Here is a 14951-nt window from a genome sequence, read left to right on the forward strand (position 1 = left end):
ATAAACGCTTGTGGAATGAATGACTGGATGAACTTAAATCATCCTCCACGCTTCGGGAGACACTGAGATCATGCACGGAAGGCGGTGCATTTGGCACCTGGCCCGCAGCAAGCATCTGAATACACGTTTGCTATTACGATAGTTAGCGCCGGCAGTCAGGGTAACGCGGAGCCCTCGGGTTGGAAGGCCACCCCTCCTCACCCACTGGCGGGAGGCATCTTCCCACCTCTTTGGTTCCACGCTGGGGGGGGGACCTAAACCCAGGGAGCCTGGGATGTCTTTTGGCTTCTCCTGAGCTCTCAGTCCAGATTGCAGGCAGGCCGAGCTGAACCTCGACAAGTGCAGAGAGGCTGTAGGGTCTAGAGAGAGACGTTCACGGTCATGGGGGCCCAGGGTGTGCAGCGCCCGGATCAGGCCTTCGCCAATCTTTATTTTCGCCGCCAGCATTTTGTTAAGGAGATGGCAGGCGTTTGGGCACGTAGCTGCTTCCAGATGTCCGCCGTAAATGCTCTGCACTTGCTGAGTTCCCAGGAACATAAAACCCGCTGTCAATAGACTTGCCCAGAGCCTGTATTTGCTGCGTTTTTGTTCTTGTTTAGTTATTACATTAAGTCTCCTGTGATTACAGAGCTGACAGCTGGTAAGGATTTGCATATGGCATGAAATTAAGTTAGTTCATTTTAATGTCTAAACGGAGCGGGGCACGAATTTGTCTGGTGAAAACCCTGCCTTTCTTATCTTTGTCTGCACATCTGCTTTTGGCACTAGGACTGTCTTGAAGTCTGTTTTCTCCGCACTCCACCCAGAGAAGACTGGGGGATTGGCTCCCCTGTGTAGACCTCCGGGAGGGATTTTGCACTTGGGGCTTAGAATGTTCTCTTTTAGGATTAGGGATGAATTCAGATTCAAGGGCCTCTGAGGAGATACCAGTGTTTAAGCCCCCAGCTTTGTGGCTTTTTTTGCTGTTTCACCTTGGGCAAGTCGCTTTCCCTCTTTGGGCCTCAATTTCCCCCATCTGTCCAGTGAGGGACTAGAGAAGTGTTCATCTCTGGGGATGCTTTCGATGTTTGGGGTGGGACGAGTTTTCATTATGTGGGACCAGGCAAGGCATGGTACATTGTTTAGCCTCCCTGGTCCTTTGGTATCAGATGCCTACATTCCGCCCCTGCCAATCACTGCCCGCCAATAGATCCCTCCACACACGTCCTAACCCCTCTGTAGCGAACACAGTCAGTGCCCTGCTTGTAGACCCAGAGCCCTTTACCGTGTTCACATGCTCTGTCTCCCCCACAACCAGCACCTGTGTCTCCGTGTTGGGGCTTTGTCCTCAGACTGCCAGGATCCGCTTTCTCAGGCATGACTAGGAGGTGAGGAGGGGGGATACGCCCTCTGACCCGCTCTACTCTAAGATGGCAAAACCGAACAGATTCCCCAAACCATTATTCGGATTAAACAGAGCACATCTGCAAGCTGGATCTTGCCAGAAGCTGCTGGTTTGCGACCTCCAAACATGACACTACTGATGGTGAGGTTAGCCAGTGTTCTCACAGGACTTGGTGTCTGCGAGGGACTGTTCTAAGTGCTTTGTGTGCATTAACTCATTGAAGACCACCCTCGAAGGGTGACATTAGCCTCCCTACTTTGCAGATGGGGAAACAGAGGCACAGAGTGGCAACTTCTTTGCCTCGGGGCCCGCAGCTAGTGAGTGTGGAGTCAAGACCCACATGCTGGTCGTCTGGCTCCCCAGCCCACGCTCTGATGTCTCCTCCACACTGTACTTAGTCTATATATGGGATGGCCCTATTTTTGTTTAAACACATGCACACGGTCTGGCTGGAGATACCCCAATATGTTGACTGCTTATTTTATCTTTGGGTGATCTTTAAAAAAAATCTGCCTCAAAACGGTTTTTTATACACTGAAAAAAATATGTATGTAGAAGTTGTGTAACAATAAAAGAGTAAAGGTCAAAGAAAGCCAGAGGGCCTCATTCTCTTCTCTCTCCTGCTGTCATTCCCACCCCCACCCACAGATGTCCCCAGAGCTGCCTGGCTGCTCCCTTCGGGGTGTCCCTGGAGGTGTGAGTCTCCATGCAGGCTCTGGGCGCTGCCTGGCTCCCCCTGCATTAGGACCCGGGGCAGGAAACCAGCCTTGTTGTAGGGCACGTGTCTCCAAGGGAACCTGGTCTTGGATTGGGTTTCCTGGAAGAAGACCTTCTGAGAGAAGGACTTCTATGTCCCAGGGGAGATGAATAAGGGGAAGGGGAGGCAGGACAGGGAAAAGAAGGAAACCAAACAAGTCTGATTTTGGCAAAGTCCTGTGGAGGGTATTCTCAGCCTGATCCCTCGGGAGTGGGGGGTGCCCTGGAGAGTGAGTCACATCCCAGAATTAGCCCACGCCTGGGGGGGCACGGGGCTTTCGGACATAGACACCTGATGGGCATCTTGTAAGGGCTGTCTTCGAGAAAGGTCAGGGGCTTCTGGTCCCCTGCTGGCGTCAGCAGAGGGCCCCCAGCAGCCAAGGGGGTGCTCCAAGAAGAGTCCTCGGGACTGGCTGTTGGAGGTGAATGCACCCAGAGGCTGGTGTGGATGGTGGGGCACACAGAAAGGAGCGAAGGGGTCTGAGTGGACTTGGGCTGAGCACCAAAATTGTCTGGGCCAGACCAGAAGCCGGGATGTATCAGGAAGAGTGATTGACTTGGTGTTCTCCATTTCTCCTCTCGCTATTGACCTTGGGCAAGTCCGTTAGCGTCTCTGAGTCCCAGTCTTCTCATCTGAAAAATGGAGGCAATCATCTGCACCCCCCCCCTGCCCTGCCCTAGGGCTTTGTCAATAAAATACCACACAAAGGTAAGGTGTTTACCTTTCTCTTGGTTAGGGATTAATTTGTGTCATATCTTTGTTCTGTATTTTAAATGGAATGAGATTGTGTATTGTATTAGTCAGCTGGTCTGCGGTAACAAAATACCAGAGACTGAGTGGCTTAAACACCAGAAATGTTATCTGTCACAGTTCCAGAGTCTGAAAGTCCAAGATCAAGGTGTCAACAGGGCTGGTTTCTGGTGAAGCCTCTCTCCTTGGTTTGCAGATGGCTTTTTCCTCTGTGCTTGTGTGGGGGGACGGGGTGGAGAAGGGGGTCGAGAAGAAGAGGGGAAGAGGGAGAGAGAGGGAGAGACGGAGGGAGGGAGAGAGAAGAAAAGAGGGAGAGAGGGAGGGAAAGAGGGAGAGAAGGAGGGAGAGAGAGGGAGGGGAGGAGGGAGAGGGAGGGAGGGGAAGGGAAGGGAAGGGGGAGGGAGAGAAAGAGCAAGAGATCTCTGGTGTTTCTTCCTCCTCATGTAAGGACACCAGCTCCATTGGATCAGGGCCCCCATGCCATGACCTTATTTAACCTTCATTACTTCCTTAAAGGCCCCATTTCCAAATGCAGTCACTCTGGGGGTTAAGGCTTCAATATATGAATTTGCAGGGGTGTGGGATGACACGTTCAGTCCAGACCACGCGTGTAGAAATCTCCCATGATGCATAGGTAGGTGCTGTAAATGTGCATGTCTCTCTCCTCCCTTCCCCCCTCTCCCCCTTGTCCTTTCTTCTAACCAGCATTCCAGGTAGTGTCCTGGGCTGGGGAACAGAGTGGTAACCAAGACAGACACAGTTTCTGCCTTCATCTCCTCTGAAAATAACTGACCTCTCACCCATGGTGAAGCAAAATCAATAAGTTCAGCTTTGGGCCTAGGATCCTTGGAACACAGTGTTTGAGATCAGAGCCGGCACACCCAAGCCGAACAATCGGGCATGCCTCATGGCTGGGGCGGGGGTGGGGGGGGCACACAGAATGTGTTTAAAATTAAAAAAAAAATAGTAGTTAACTTTGAAAATATGATTTTGCTTAAAAATGGCTATTTCCAGCTTCTCTTGAAATAATCAGCTGGCAGCTGGCAGCCATGAGCAGGCATTCTTATGAGGCCTTTATTGGCTTGAGCCCCATACCTGGGCACCCTTGGGGAAGCAGGGGGGAGTGGTTTCCAGTTCTTTCCATTCCTCCCCTGGTCTGGCTCAGTAATTATCCTGCCTGTCCCTGTAGGTATTAAGATTTGCAATGGCTGGTTTAAATAAATACGACTAATGGAAGAGCCTGACTTTGGGGCCTTACTTTTCCCATATGGAGAATGGGGTCAGTCGAATCGTGCTTTCTATTCTTTCTTCCGTGGGCTCAAGATCACAGAATGCGGGGTGCGGTTTGGGGCGAGGGTGGTTGGGAATTCGGTATCACTGGGGGGTAGGCTGGTTGCTCCTTCCCTCCTCATCCCCCTCCCTCCCTCTCTCTTCAACTTGAATTCATTGAACATCTGCTTTGTGCTAAGGTATATTAGGGACCAAACTAGATGGGGTCCTTGTCCTTGGGATGTTTATAGTCTTGCTCCTGTTTCTGTCACCCACCTTGCAATCCTGAACTTCAGTACGGAGGTGACTTTTTTCATGGTTAGGACAACACATGCTGCTCTGATCTGGGATGGGTTTCTTCCCCGCCGAATGCTTTGTTACAGCTTCCATTGCTCCCGTTTTATTTATTTATTTTTTTTTAAGATTTTATTTATTTATTCGACAGAGATAGAGACAGCCAGCGAGAGAGGGAACACAAGCAGGGGGAGTGGGAGAGGAAGAAGCAGGCTCCCAGTGGAGGAGCCTGATGTGGGGCTCGATCCCAGAACGCCGGGATCACGCCCTGAGCCGAAGGCAGGCGCTTAACCGCTGTGCCACCCAGGCGCCCCATTGCTTCCGTTTTAATTGTTCCCTCGGCCACGGCAAAGATCGCCACTGGTAGAATCCGCTCTTTCCAGTAATGGAGATCCTTTCAAAATGATGTGTACAGCTGGGATGTTCTGAAGTAATTTCTATAAAGAGTGAGCAAATCCTTGTATGGTTTTATAAGGTAGGGAGAGTTTTATGTTCTGTAAGGTTTGATGCAGTGTGATAAATTATGCTTTGGTCCGAAGTCTATGCAGAAAAGCACAGCATTTCTCTGACTTCTGGGAAATACACTGTAAATAAAGTTGTGGTTTATTTCTTGGCTGGGCATTTTCTCTAATAATGTAAAGAGATGTCAACACCCGTTTCTTAAGGGCAAAATATGAGGTTCTCTCTTCTCACCACAGAGAAAGAATGACTAGAGTTTGCCGAGTTCTTTAGACTCTTAAAGGAAGGGGGGCTTGGTTTGGAGTCTGTGTCCCGCTCCGATGGCGGTCCTCCTGTTTCCAGCTGGCCCGCGTCAGTTCAGGTGAATTAGGGAGGTCGGCACCATCTGACCCTGGGCTCTTCCCACTTCTTCCCCTTGGGTGTTATTCCCAAAGATGTGTCTGCTGTGCTTTCAGCCTACCGTAGGCAGATCTTTCTGTGAAAATAGAAAGGCCAGTCCTGGTCCTGGCCCTAGCCTCAGTTTCCCCATCTGCAGTAACCCAGTGATAATCCACAACGTCTCGCACTGTAGCACACTCCACCAGTCAGCCTCGCTGGAATCCCTTCCCCGGGTTTCTGCATTTGTTAGATGCATCTTGGAGGCAGAAAGCAAGGAGGGAATGGGTCCCTAATGGTGGCACTGGGAGCAGGAAGTCATTTTGATCTGGTGATTTGATTGATTTGACCATTTGTGTTTGGGAGATGCTCTTTCGTGCTCCTCGAGTGATACCTTCATTGTCTGCTTTATAAAGGAAGAAACTCTGAACCAGATATGAGTCCTGCTTTGGTCCTTGTATTGTGTGGCTTTGGGAAAGTCAAGTTCATTCTGTTGGCCTCCCATTTCTTCCTCTGTACAGTGAAGTGACTCTTCCAGCTCTGACGTTCTGGAATTTACTGATGCTAGTAACATCCCTTGCCAACATGTCTGAGTGTGAGAGGGGGTTTTCCTCCAATTCCCTGCCTTCTTCTTAGGGATAGAATCCGGAGTTTCTGAATCAGTATTCTTTTGATTGAACCCCTTAGGAACTCAGTTCACATTGGCTGAAGTAAGGTAATATGCTGGCTCAACAGATTGAAAAATCTAGAACTCTGGCTTCAGGCTCGGCTGGATCCAGGTGTCCTTCAGAAGGCCTTTGCAGAGGGTTATGTGCTGCAAAATGCTCTTGGTCAGGAAGGTCCTCCTCCAACCTGCCCTCCCTCCTTCTAGCTGCTGTTTAGGTGAACACTGTCCTTCCTACCATCACCCTGGTGGTGTTTGTAAGGGGGCCAGGGACCCTGAGACCTAGATGAATGTTCCTGGGGCTTTTATGAGCTGCATGACCCAAAAGTTTCCTTTCTGGGCTTCACTTTTCTCTTCCATTCAAGAGAGTTAGCAATTCCTGCTTTGCTCTTCTCATAGACCCAATGCAAGGATCAAGTGAGATCAAGGACGGCTGTGTGATGAAAAGCCCAAAGCCCTCTATAAATCCACGGCCCCGTTCCTTTACCCTGTAACGTGTGTGAAGTTGCTTCTGAGATTCTCCTTTCTCTTTTCCTCTCTGGACTGGACTCATCAGCAGACTGGCTGGGGAACTGTCATTGTTATTGATGTGGCCACAAAGAGCCCAGGCCATTAAGAAGAGCTCTACCAAACATTAATTACAATGCCCAACCGCATCTAGCACAGGCCGAATGGGGCTTCTTCCCTGGACCTGGGGACCATTTCTGGGAAGCAGAAGCCGCATGGTGTTTTATCAAACATTTATGGCTTTTGGTTGAGGGGGGTGAGTTTACAAGGCTGAGCACTGGGAAATTAAATTTCTTGCATTTTGACTCAGTCTCTAATCATGCCACCAGCCAGGGGATTTATGAGGCTGTAAAGGCTTAAGTACATTGCAGGCTGGAGGCCTTGCTTATGGCTTCCGGCCTGTGTCCTTGACAAGAAGCATCCTCCAGGAGCTCGGGGCTCAGCGGTCCATTTGGTCAACACACACACACCAGGCGCCCACTGTCTGCCGGGTGCTGGGGGTGAGCAGTACAGACGTGGGATCTGCCTTCCTGTTGCCTGCAGCTTCCTAAGAAGATAGGCATTGCCAAATGATGTCACAAGTAATGACAGAATTTCCAACTGGTTAAGGTCGTGAGGTTTAAGACGACAGGAAGAGGTCGAGTGGATTGAATGGTGGTCTCCATAAAGATATGTTTGTGCTCTGACCTCTGGAACCTGGGAACGTGACCTCATTTGGAAAAAGAAAAAGAAAAAGAAACTTCTTCGCAGATGCAATTAAATGATGGATCTAACGATGAGATGATCCTGCATTATCCAGCTGGGCCCTAAATCCAATGACAGGTGTCCGGATAAGAGAGAAGAGGAGAAGGCCGTCTGAGGATAGACAGAGAGTGCAGTGATGCAGTCACAAGCCAAAGGACACTTGGAGGCACCAGAAGCTGGAAGACGCAAGGACGGATTCTTTCCCAGAGCATCCGGAGGGATCAGCGTTCTGCTGACACCCTGATTTGGGACTTCTGGCCTCTAGAACTGTGAGAAGGTGGATTTCTGTTGTTTGAAGCCACCTCATCTGTGGAAGTTTGATACAGCAGCCCCAGGAAATGAGTATAGGGGTAATAAGAGATTTTGACCTCAACTGGGAAATCACAAGGATCTGTGAGGAAGTGACTTTGAGCTGGCAGATGTAGGATAAGTAGCAGCGCATGCTGGCAAAAGGGGCTGGGCTGGAGGTGAGGGTGGGGACAGGGAGGGAAGGAGTGTTTCCTGAAGAAAGAGCCTATGCAAAGGCCCTGAGGTGGGAGGAACTGACCTTGCTCCATCCACAGCCCCCTTCCGTTTTTCAGAAGCATCAAGCTCTGTCCTACCTCAGGACCTTTGCACTGTTCCCTCAGTCTGAGATGCCCCTTCCTCCAGCTCTTCCACACACCTGGCTCCTTCTCATCTTTCAAGTCTCAGCTGAAATGAGAGTTTTGGCACAGCTTTTTATGACCACCCTAACTGAATATATTCCCTCTCTCCTTCTTTACCCCTTCACCCTTTTGTTCCCTTCATAACATTGAGAATAATATTGACAGTAACCAAGACTGAACCCTCAGTATGTCCTAGGCACTGTGCTGATTGCTCGAACATGTATCCATCTTATTTAATCCTCACAACGTGGGACAAAGGCTATCTTCTTGTTGCTGTTAAATCCCCATTTACAGGTGGGAAAACGGAGGCATAGAGAGGTTAGGTCACATGGTAGCAAGGGACGGAGCTGGGATTTGAACCCAAGCAGTTGGCCACACATTCAGTAAATACTTGGTGGCTGCCTCCTGCCTTCTGGACCCTGATAGAGCTTTGATCCCTCCTGAGAGCAGTATCGCCCAAAAGCCCACAGTCCTGGGTCCTGGGCCCCTAGGAGGAAAGCATCGGTCCTTCATTCTAGTTCCTGCCTGACCCAGAGCCCTCAGGAGAAGGGTACCTGAGAGCCCCTCTCAGCCTCCACCCACGCCTTCCCTGCAGGTGGAGGGGAGGAGCCCCCACTGCAGTTTGCTGAGCTGCACAGTGGGTCACTGCTGCCTGAGAAACTTCCTCCCACCAGAGTGGGCGGGCCCAGGGTCCGAGGGGCTGCAGGATTGGAGCCCAGAGACAGAGGCCCCTGCTCCATCTCCTGGGAGCTGAGGCCAGTTTGGATGTCCAGACCGAAGACTGCTGTCTTCCAGGAAGCTAGGGTGTGCCACCACAGGGGCCTAGAAGCACGAGTCAGCAATACCCACAACAGTACATGAGCAACCGCCCTAACGTGCACTGGCTTACCACCAGAACGTCCATCTCACTCACGCAGCTCATCTGTGGTTCAGTTGGAGATGGGCCCAGCCGGGCTGGGCTCCAAGCGGCAGAGTAGGCTCTGGACTCCTCCACGCCCTCACCTTTGGCCTCTCGGGACCGTCAGGCTCCCCAGGCCATTCTCTTCCCCGGGCCACTGGCTGGAGCGCAAGATGCCCAGCCGACTGCAAAAGCGTATTTACGACTTTGCACTTGCTCTGTCCCCTAGTGCGGCGTTGGTGCAAGTCCATATCCCACGGCCAAGCTCAGCCTCCGTGGAGCAGACACAATGCCTCTAGTGGGAGGAACGTGGCAGAGGGTGTGGACGCAGGGGGAGGGGGAGGATGGGGGCCAATCTGCCACCTTCCTCTTGCGCTCTCTGTCTACAGCTGGGGGCTCTTGGGCTGGGATTTTCTCAGCCAGTCCTGCTTCTGGATGGGGCCTTGGAGCAGACTGGGAGAGTATCTGGGGAAAGGTGCCAGAGTTTCATTCGGTCCCTTGCTCTGTGGCTGTGACTGGCTGCTCTGTGAGTGATAACATTGGGGGTTAAGGCAGAGGATGGTGTAGTTCACAAGGGGGTGAAAGTGAGAACGGTCTGGAGCTGGTGGGGAAGCAGGAAGAGAAGATCGCCTTAACCACTCTGGTCCTTTCCTTTTCATTTTATTATTTTTTTTATTTAAAAGCAGTACGCTTCAGGTTTATTTATACAGCAAATCCTCTGATATTATTGCAGGGGAAGGGGCATGTTCACCAAAGCATAGAGATCTCAACGTACCAATCACCACCAACTGCAGGCAAAGAGCTGGTGTGACTTAGAAAAAAATCTCTCCATGTATCTATCCTCTTTTTTATTAAGCCATAATCCACATGTCATAAAATTCGCCCTTTTTAAAGTGTAAAATTCAGTGGTTTTAGTATACTCACTTGTACAACCATTGCCACTGTTTAATTCCAGAACATGTTAACCAGCCCAAAAGGAAGCCCACTTCCCATTAGCAAGCCCCTCCCCTCCCCAGGCCATTCCCCCAGCCCCTGGAAACCACTAATCTGTTCTCCGTCTTGTGGATTTGCCCATTCTTGGCAGCTCATTCGTATGAAATTGTACATTCTGTGGCCTTTCGTGTCTGGCTTCTTTCACTTAGAGCGTTTCAGAGGCCCATCCGCCTGGTAGCAGGGGTCCCTGCCTGATTTCTGCTCCTTCACCTCCATTTCTGGGGTGAGTGTCCATAAAGGTGTCTCCTGGTTTGCCACACCTCTTCCTGCCACGCCTGATTTGTAATCCCCATTCCCTAGGGACCACGGAGGCAGGAGAAGCCCACTTACTCATTCACTCATTCCCTTGATGGTAATTGAATGCCTGTTGTGCCAGGCACTGTCCTAGGCCCCTGGGGCACCGGCAAGGAGGGAGGCAGGCAAGGCCCCTGCCCTCAAGGAGGTAAGGACCGAGACTAGGAGAATTGGGCAGCCTTGGGCCAACGGATGGAGAGGAGGATGGGTGTTCTGAAAGCAGAGAGCAGCTTGTGGGATGGAGTCTGGAAACTTCACAAGGGCAGAGTCCTCAACCTGGCTGGAGGCGTGGGTGAGAGGGTGGGGAGGGCAAGAGTGGGGTGGCAAAGGTGGGGGGCGTGGCCAGAAGTTCTAATGACTTATTCATTATCTCTTGGAATGGGGGGGGGGGCGGAGGTGTCCCTGAAAAGTTTTAACCAGGGCAGGGGCAGGGCCTAATTTGTACTGAAAAGCTCCCTCAAAAGGTGGTCTGAAGACTGATCAAGGGAGAGTGGGAGCACCAGGAATGGTACTGAGCTGTGCATCCAACCCCTGCTGGATTCAGCAAGAGACACGAAGAAATCAGGGCTCTGTTTCTAGCTTATGGCCTAGGTGGGGAGACAAGTATTATCCAGAACTCACAGTTGAGACCTAAATAGCATGCAGATTCTGAGATGACCAAGACCTTCACTGGCCAAGGAAATCCAATCAAAGAGGGCTTCCCAGCAGAGGTGGCCCTGAAGGAAGCTCAGTGGTCAGCTTGTAGAGACAAGGGGAAGACACATCAGGAGCCAAAGCAACGCCAAAATGTAAAAACTCTTCATAGTATCTAGTGCCTTCTATACGCAATGCACTTTGCTTTCACTCTGCCATTTAATCCTCGAACAACCTTATTTGTATCCCCACTATACAGAGAGGGAGACTGAGGCTAAATCACACACAGATGTTAATTGGTGGAACTGGGATTACTGCCCACTCCCTGGCTCCCTGGCTTGCTCCCATTGCTCCCAGGGAGGAGCTCAGGAACTCAGGCCCTGGCTTTGGCTCAGGCTGCTTTAAGGAAAAAAAAAAAAAAAAGAGCCACCTTTTTAATCTCTTTCTTCCTGGCCAGGAAAATTGCCCATGAGGGTATGAAAGAGGCACTGGCCAGGCCAGGAAAAGATTCCTCCTCCCTGTTTATCAGATGATTCCGCTACTGGTGTGAAATCTTTATTTCAACAATAAAGATCAGGGCGGCCTACCCACAAACGCCTCCTTTCCATAATCCTAACAACTATAAAGTAAAATCTCAATCAGGGCTCGGGACTCCCTGTTCTGCTGTTCCTGGCACAAGGGAAGAAGGACTAGACCACATGCTAAATCTGGAAGGGAGTGTTCCTGTGTGTGCGCACGTGCGTTTTTCTTCCTGACATAAACCGTTTAAGTGCAATCAACAGAAGTGGTGATCTGTCGCCTTAGAGCTTCTGCCACCTCTTGACCTCTGCCCCAGCCTGGCCAAAGAGATGAGGCCAAAGGGGAGGACATGACAGCAGGTGGCCGTGTGTAGGGAGCCTGGGGAGGGAGGGGCGGCTGTCGCATTTTCTGTCAGGAGCCACCATCTGTGTTTGTCACGGTGGTGGCATCCTACACGTGGGGATGTGGAGCCGATTTCCTAGCCGAATGGACCCTGATTGTTCTGAGTAACTAACTTCTGGGGATTGGTTGTGACTGCCCCTTGACAGGGCCTGTCCTGCCTGCCCATAGGTACTCTGGGTGCGGTGCGAGAGGGAGTTGCAGGGGGCAGAAGGTGATGTCATTCCTTCAGCTGAGAGGTGATGCTGCGGGTTGGGCTGGAATCCTACTGTGGAGGTGGGGGGAAAGGGCTGGAGTCTGTGACCTGTGGGGGCTAAAGAGACCAGGGCTGCACAATGAAGGGAGAAGGAAAAGCATCACTTCTGCTCAGCTCGCCTAAAAAGCTTTCAGACCACCAGTGTGCCTCTCACAGCCTCCTATTAGAGAATAAATTCCACCCAACTTCTCTCAAGAAATGGGTCTCTGTTTTCAGTCCTCCTAAAGGGCAACAGAAAGTTCACTCCAGAGAAGCGAGGGCCCTAGGCCTGCCTGTCCCACGGCCGAGGCTCTGTCTGTCCCACAGCCGAGGCGAGGTCCCTTGGCGACATTGTCAATTACAAGCGGCCGCGGCAGGTGCCGGTCAGTTGGCCTCGCAGCAGGCGTTAGGGAAATCGTCTTTGGCTTGATCATATCACCTGGCTGTCCCCAAAGAGGCGAGAAAATAGACCTAAATCCCTCTGGCTTTCTGCCTCACGCTCCCCCCTCCCTTCCCTTGCGTAAGTCGAGGCTCAATCAGAAGATGGCTTTTTAGCACAGCTGCTGTGAAAATGGGCTAGCAGGGGAAAATCTTATTAGAGGGAGAATTGTGTCAGGAGGCGAGAAAGGGATAGAAAGAGAGAGAGAGATGGAGTTTAGCACTGTATGTTCTCATGAAAATTCGTGTGCATCTCTGTAAAGGAACAGCACTGTTTAGACAGGACAAAGGAGAGAGAAGTGCTGCAGGTGATCCTGGGGACCCAAGTCACGTGGCTTTGGATGTGTGGTTTGCTGTTCCCACCGGCTGCCTTTCTCTGAGAGCTTGGAACCATTCTAGCAGGATGTGCCCTAGTGTTTGTCCCAGCGTGTAGAGCTGTGCTGCCCAGTATGGAAGCTACTAGCCACGTGTGGCTATTTGCATTCAAATGAATTAAAATGAAGTAAAACGAAAACTTCAGTCCCTCCAAACAGAACAAAACAAAACAAAAACTTCCATCCCTCAGCTGCATTAATCAGATTTTAAGTACTTAGTAGCCACACGTGACTAGTGGCCACCATATTGGATAGTACAGGTAAAGAACACTCCCCCTATCACAGAAAATGCTGTTGGTGGTCACTGGTTTGGTGCCCCCTGTCAGGAAGATCTAAAACCGAAGATATTCAAGCAACAAAACGAGGGGGATCTTCACTGGCTCTAGCTTAAGGAGCCTACACACCTCCCACTTCCGTCTCCCACTAAGTGGCAGAACTGGGGTTAGAACCCAGATCTCATTTAATTCCAGGCCCTCCCCTCCATCTTTACTCTTTAATCTCTATGTAACATGGACTGCCCCAGGTTGCTATGAAGTGGCTTATTTTGCTAGATTTTTCTTGAGCTAGGGAGCTGTGGTATTTATCCAGTAACTGACAAGTCATCAGTCAAGGGATGCTCTCCCAGCGGCATAGACAGTATTGATGCCAGGCACTGCTGACCTGCCCTGGGCAGCCAGAGAAGGCCTGAGAAGGCCCAAGGCAAAGAGCTGGACCTGATATGGCAGTTGGAAGTTGGGCCAGGATGCCCAGTTGTGGTAAGTGTGGAAGAATATTGGAAGGGCACCCAGAGTGCCTGCTCTAAGTGGCAAGAGAGGGAGGTCAGACAGATCTTGGTGGGGGCCGGGGGGCATCGGCTCTGCCACTTACCAGCTCTCTGGGACCTACATTTTCTCTTCTTGCTCTCTCCACAATCAGGGAGCTCCCTTAAAATATGAATCAGATCCTGTCACTCCCCTGCATAAATCATGTCCGTGATTTCCCATTGATTAGAATCCGATCCAAATCCTATAGAGGCCCACAGGACCTGGCTTATCATCCTTTACTCCCCAAAATTTTCTTCCCTCACACCTCTTATTGGTGTCTTCATGGCCCTCGTCGGTCACCCCCTGGAACTCTTTCCTTGTTTGCTTTCCTGGTTATTGCCTAGACCCTTCCTAGACCGGAGGCTTCACGAAGGTAGGGCATGCTTATTTCATTCCTCACTATACGTACCGGTGCCTGGCACAGCCCCCAGAGATACAGTGAATACTTGTAGAACGAAAGAAGAAACAGGCTTGTGCATGATAGCTTAACCTCTGTGAGCTTCCATATAAAATGGGAAGGAAACTAGAAATATCTTATAAGAGTATTTGTAAGGTAGGTATGGAGTGATGAAAAGTGCACAGCAGGGGCGCCTGGGTGACTCAGTCGGTTGGGCGTCCAACTCTTGATATTGGCTCTGGTCGTGATCTCAGGGTCCTGGGCTAGAGCCCCACGTCTGGCTCTGCACTCAGTGCAGAGTCTGCTTGTCCCTCTCCCACCACTCCTCCCCCTGCTCATGTGTATGCTCTCTCTCTCTAATAAATAAATAAATAAAATCTTTAAAAAAAGAAAAAAGTGCACAGCATACAGTAGGCACTCAAGTTGGTGGTTATTATTATTATAGAATAACTGCAAGGTCAGTATAGGTAACTTTTTCCCCCAGAGCCATTTGAAAGAAAGTTGCCAACCCGATGGGCCATCATCCCTGAATGTAGTAGAATTTATTTCCCTAAAACAGGAAGGCTCCCGGATAATCACAATAAAACTCTTAGGATCGGGATGTTAACCCTGGTACATCACTAACCTCTAATCCTCAGACCCCCATTCCAGTTTTGCCGTTTGTCCCAATAATGTCCTTTGTAGCAGAAGGGTGCCTGTAGGTGTCCCATCTCTTAATTTTCCTTCAGTCTGAGCATTCTTCAATCTTTTGAGGGGGACAGGTCCGTCATTTTGTAGAATGTTCCTCGGTTTGGGTTTGTGTGACGTTCCCTCAAGATTAGCTTCAGGCCGTGGGGCGTCTGGGTGGCTCCGTCTGTTGAGGGTCTGTCTGGCTCTTGGTTTCGGCTCAGGTCGTGATCCCATGGGTCGTGAGATCGAGCCCCACATCAGGCTCCACGCTTAGTGGGGAGTGTGCTTAAGATCCTCTCCCTCTGCCCCTCCCCTCCCCCCTCCTGTATGCACGCTTGTGTGTGTGCGCGAACACACTCTCTCACGCTCTCTCTCTCTCTCAAATAAATAAATCTTAAGGAAAAAAAAAGAGAAAAGATTAGCTTCGGGTTGTGCATCTTTGGCAGGAC

Source organism: Ursus maritimus, unplaced genomic scaffold (assembly GCF_017311325.1).
Source record: "Ursus maritimus isolate PB19 unplaced genomic scaffold, ASM1731132v1 scaffold_33, whole genome shotgun sequence".
Lineage (NCBI taxonomy): Eukaryota > Metazoa > Chordata > Mammalia > Carnivora > Ursidae > Ursus > Ursus maritimus.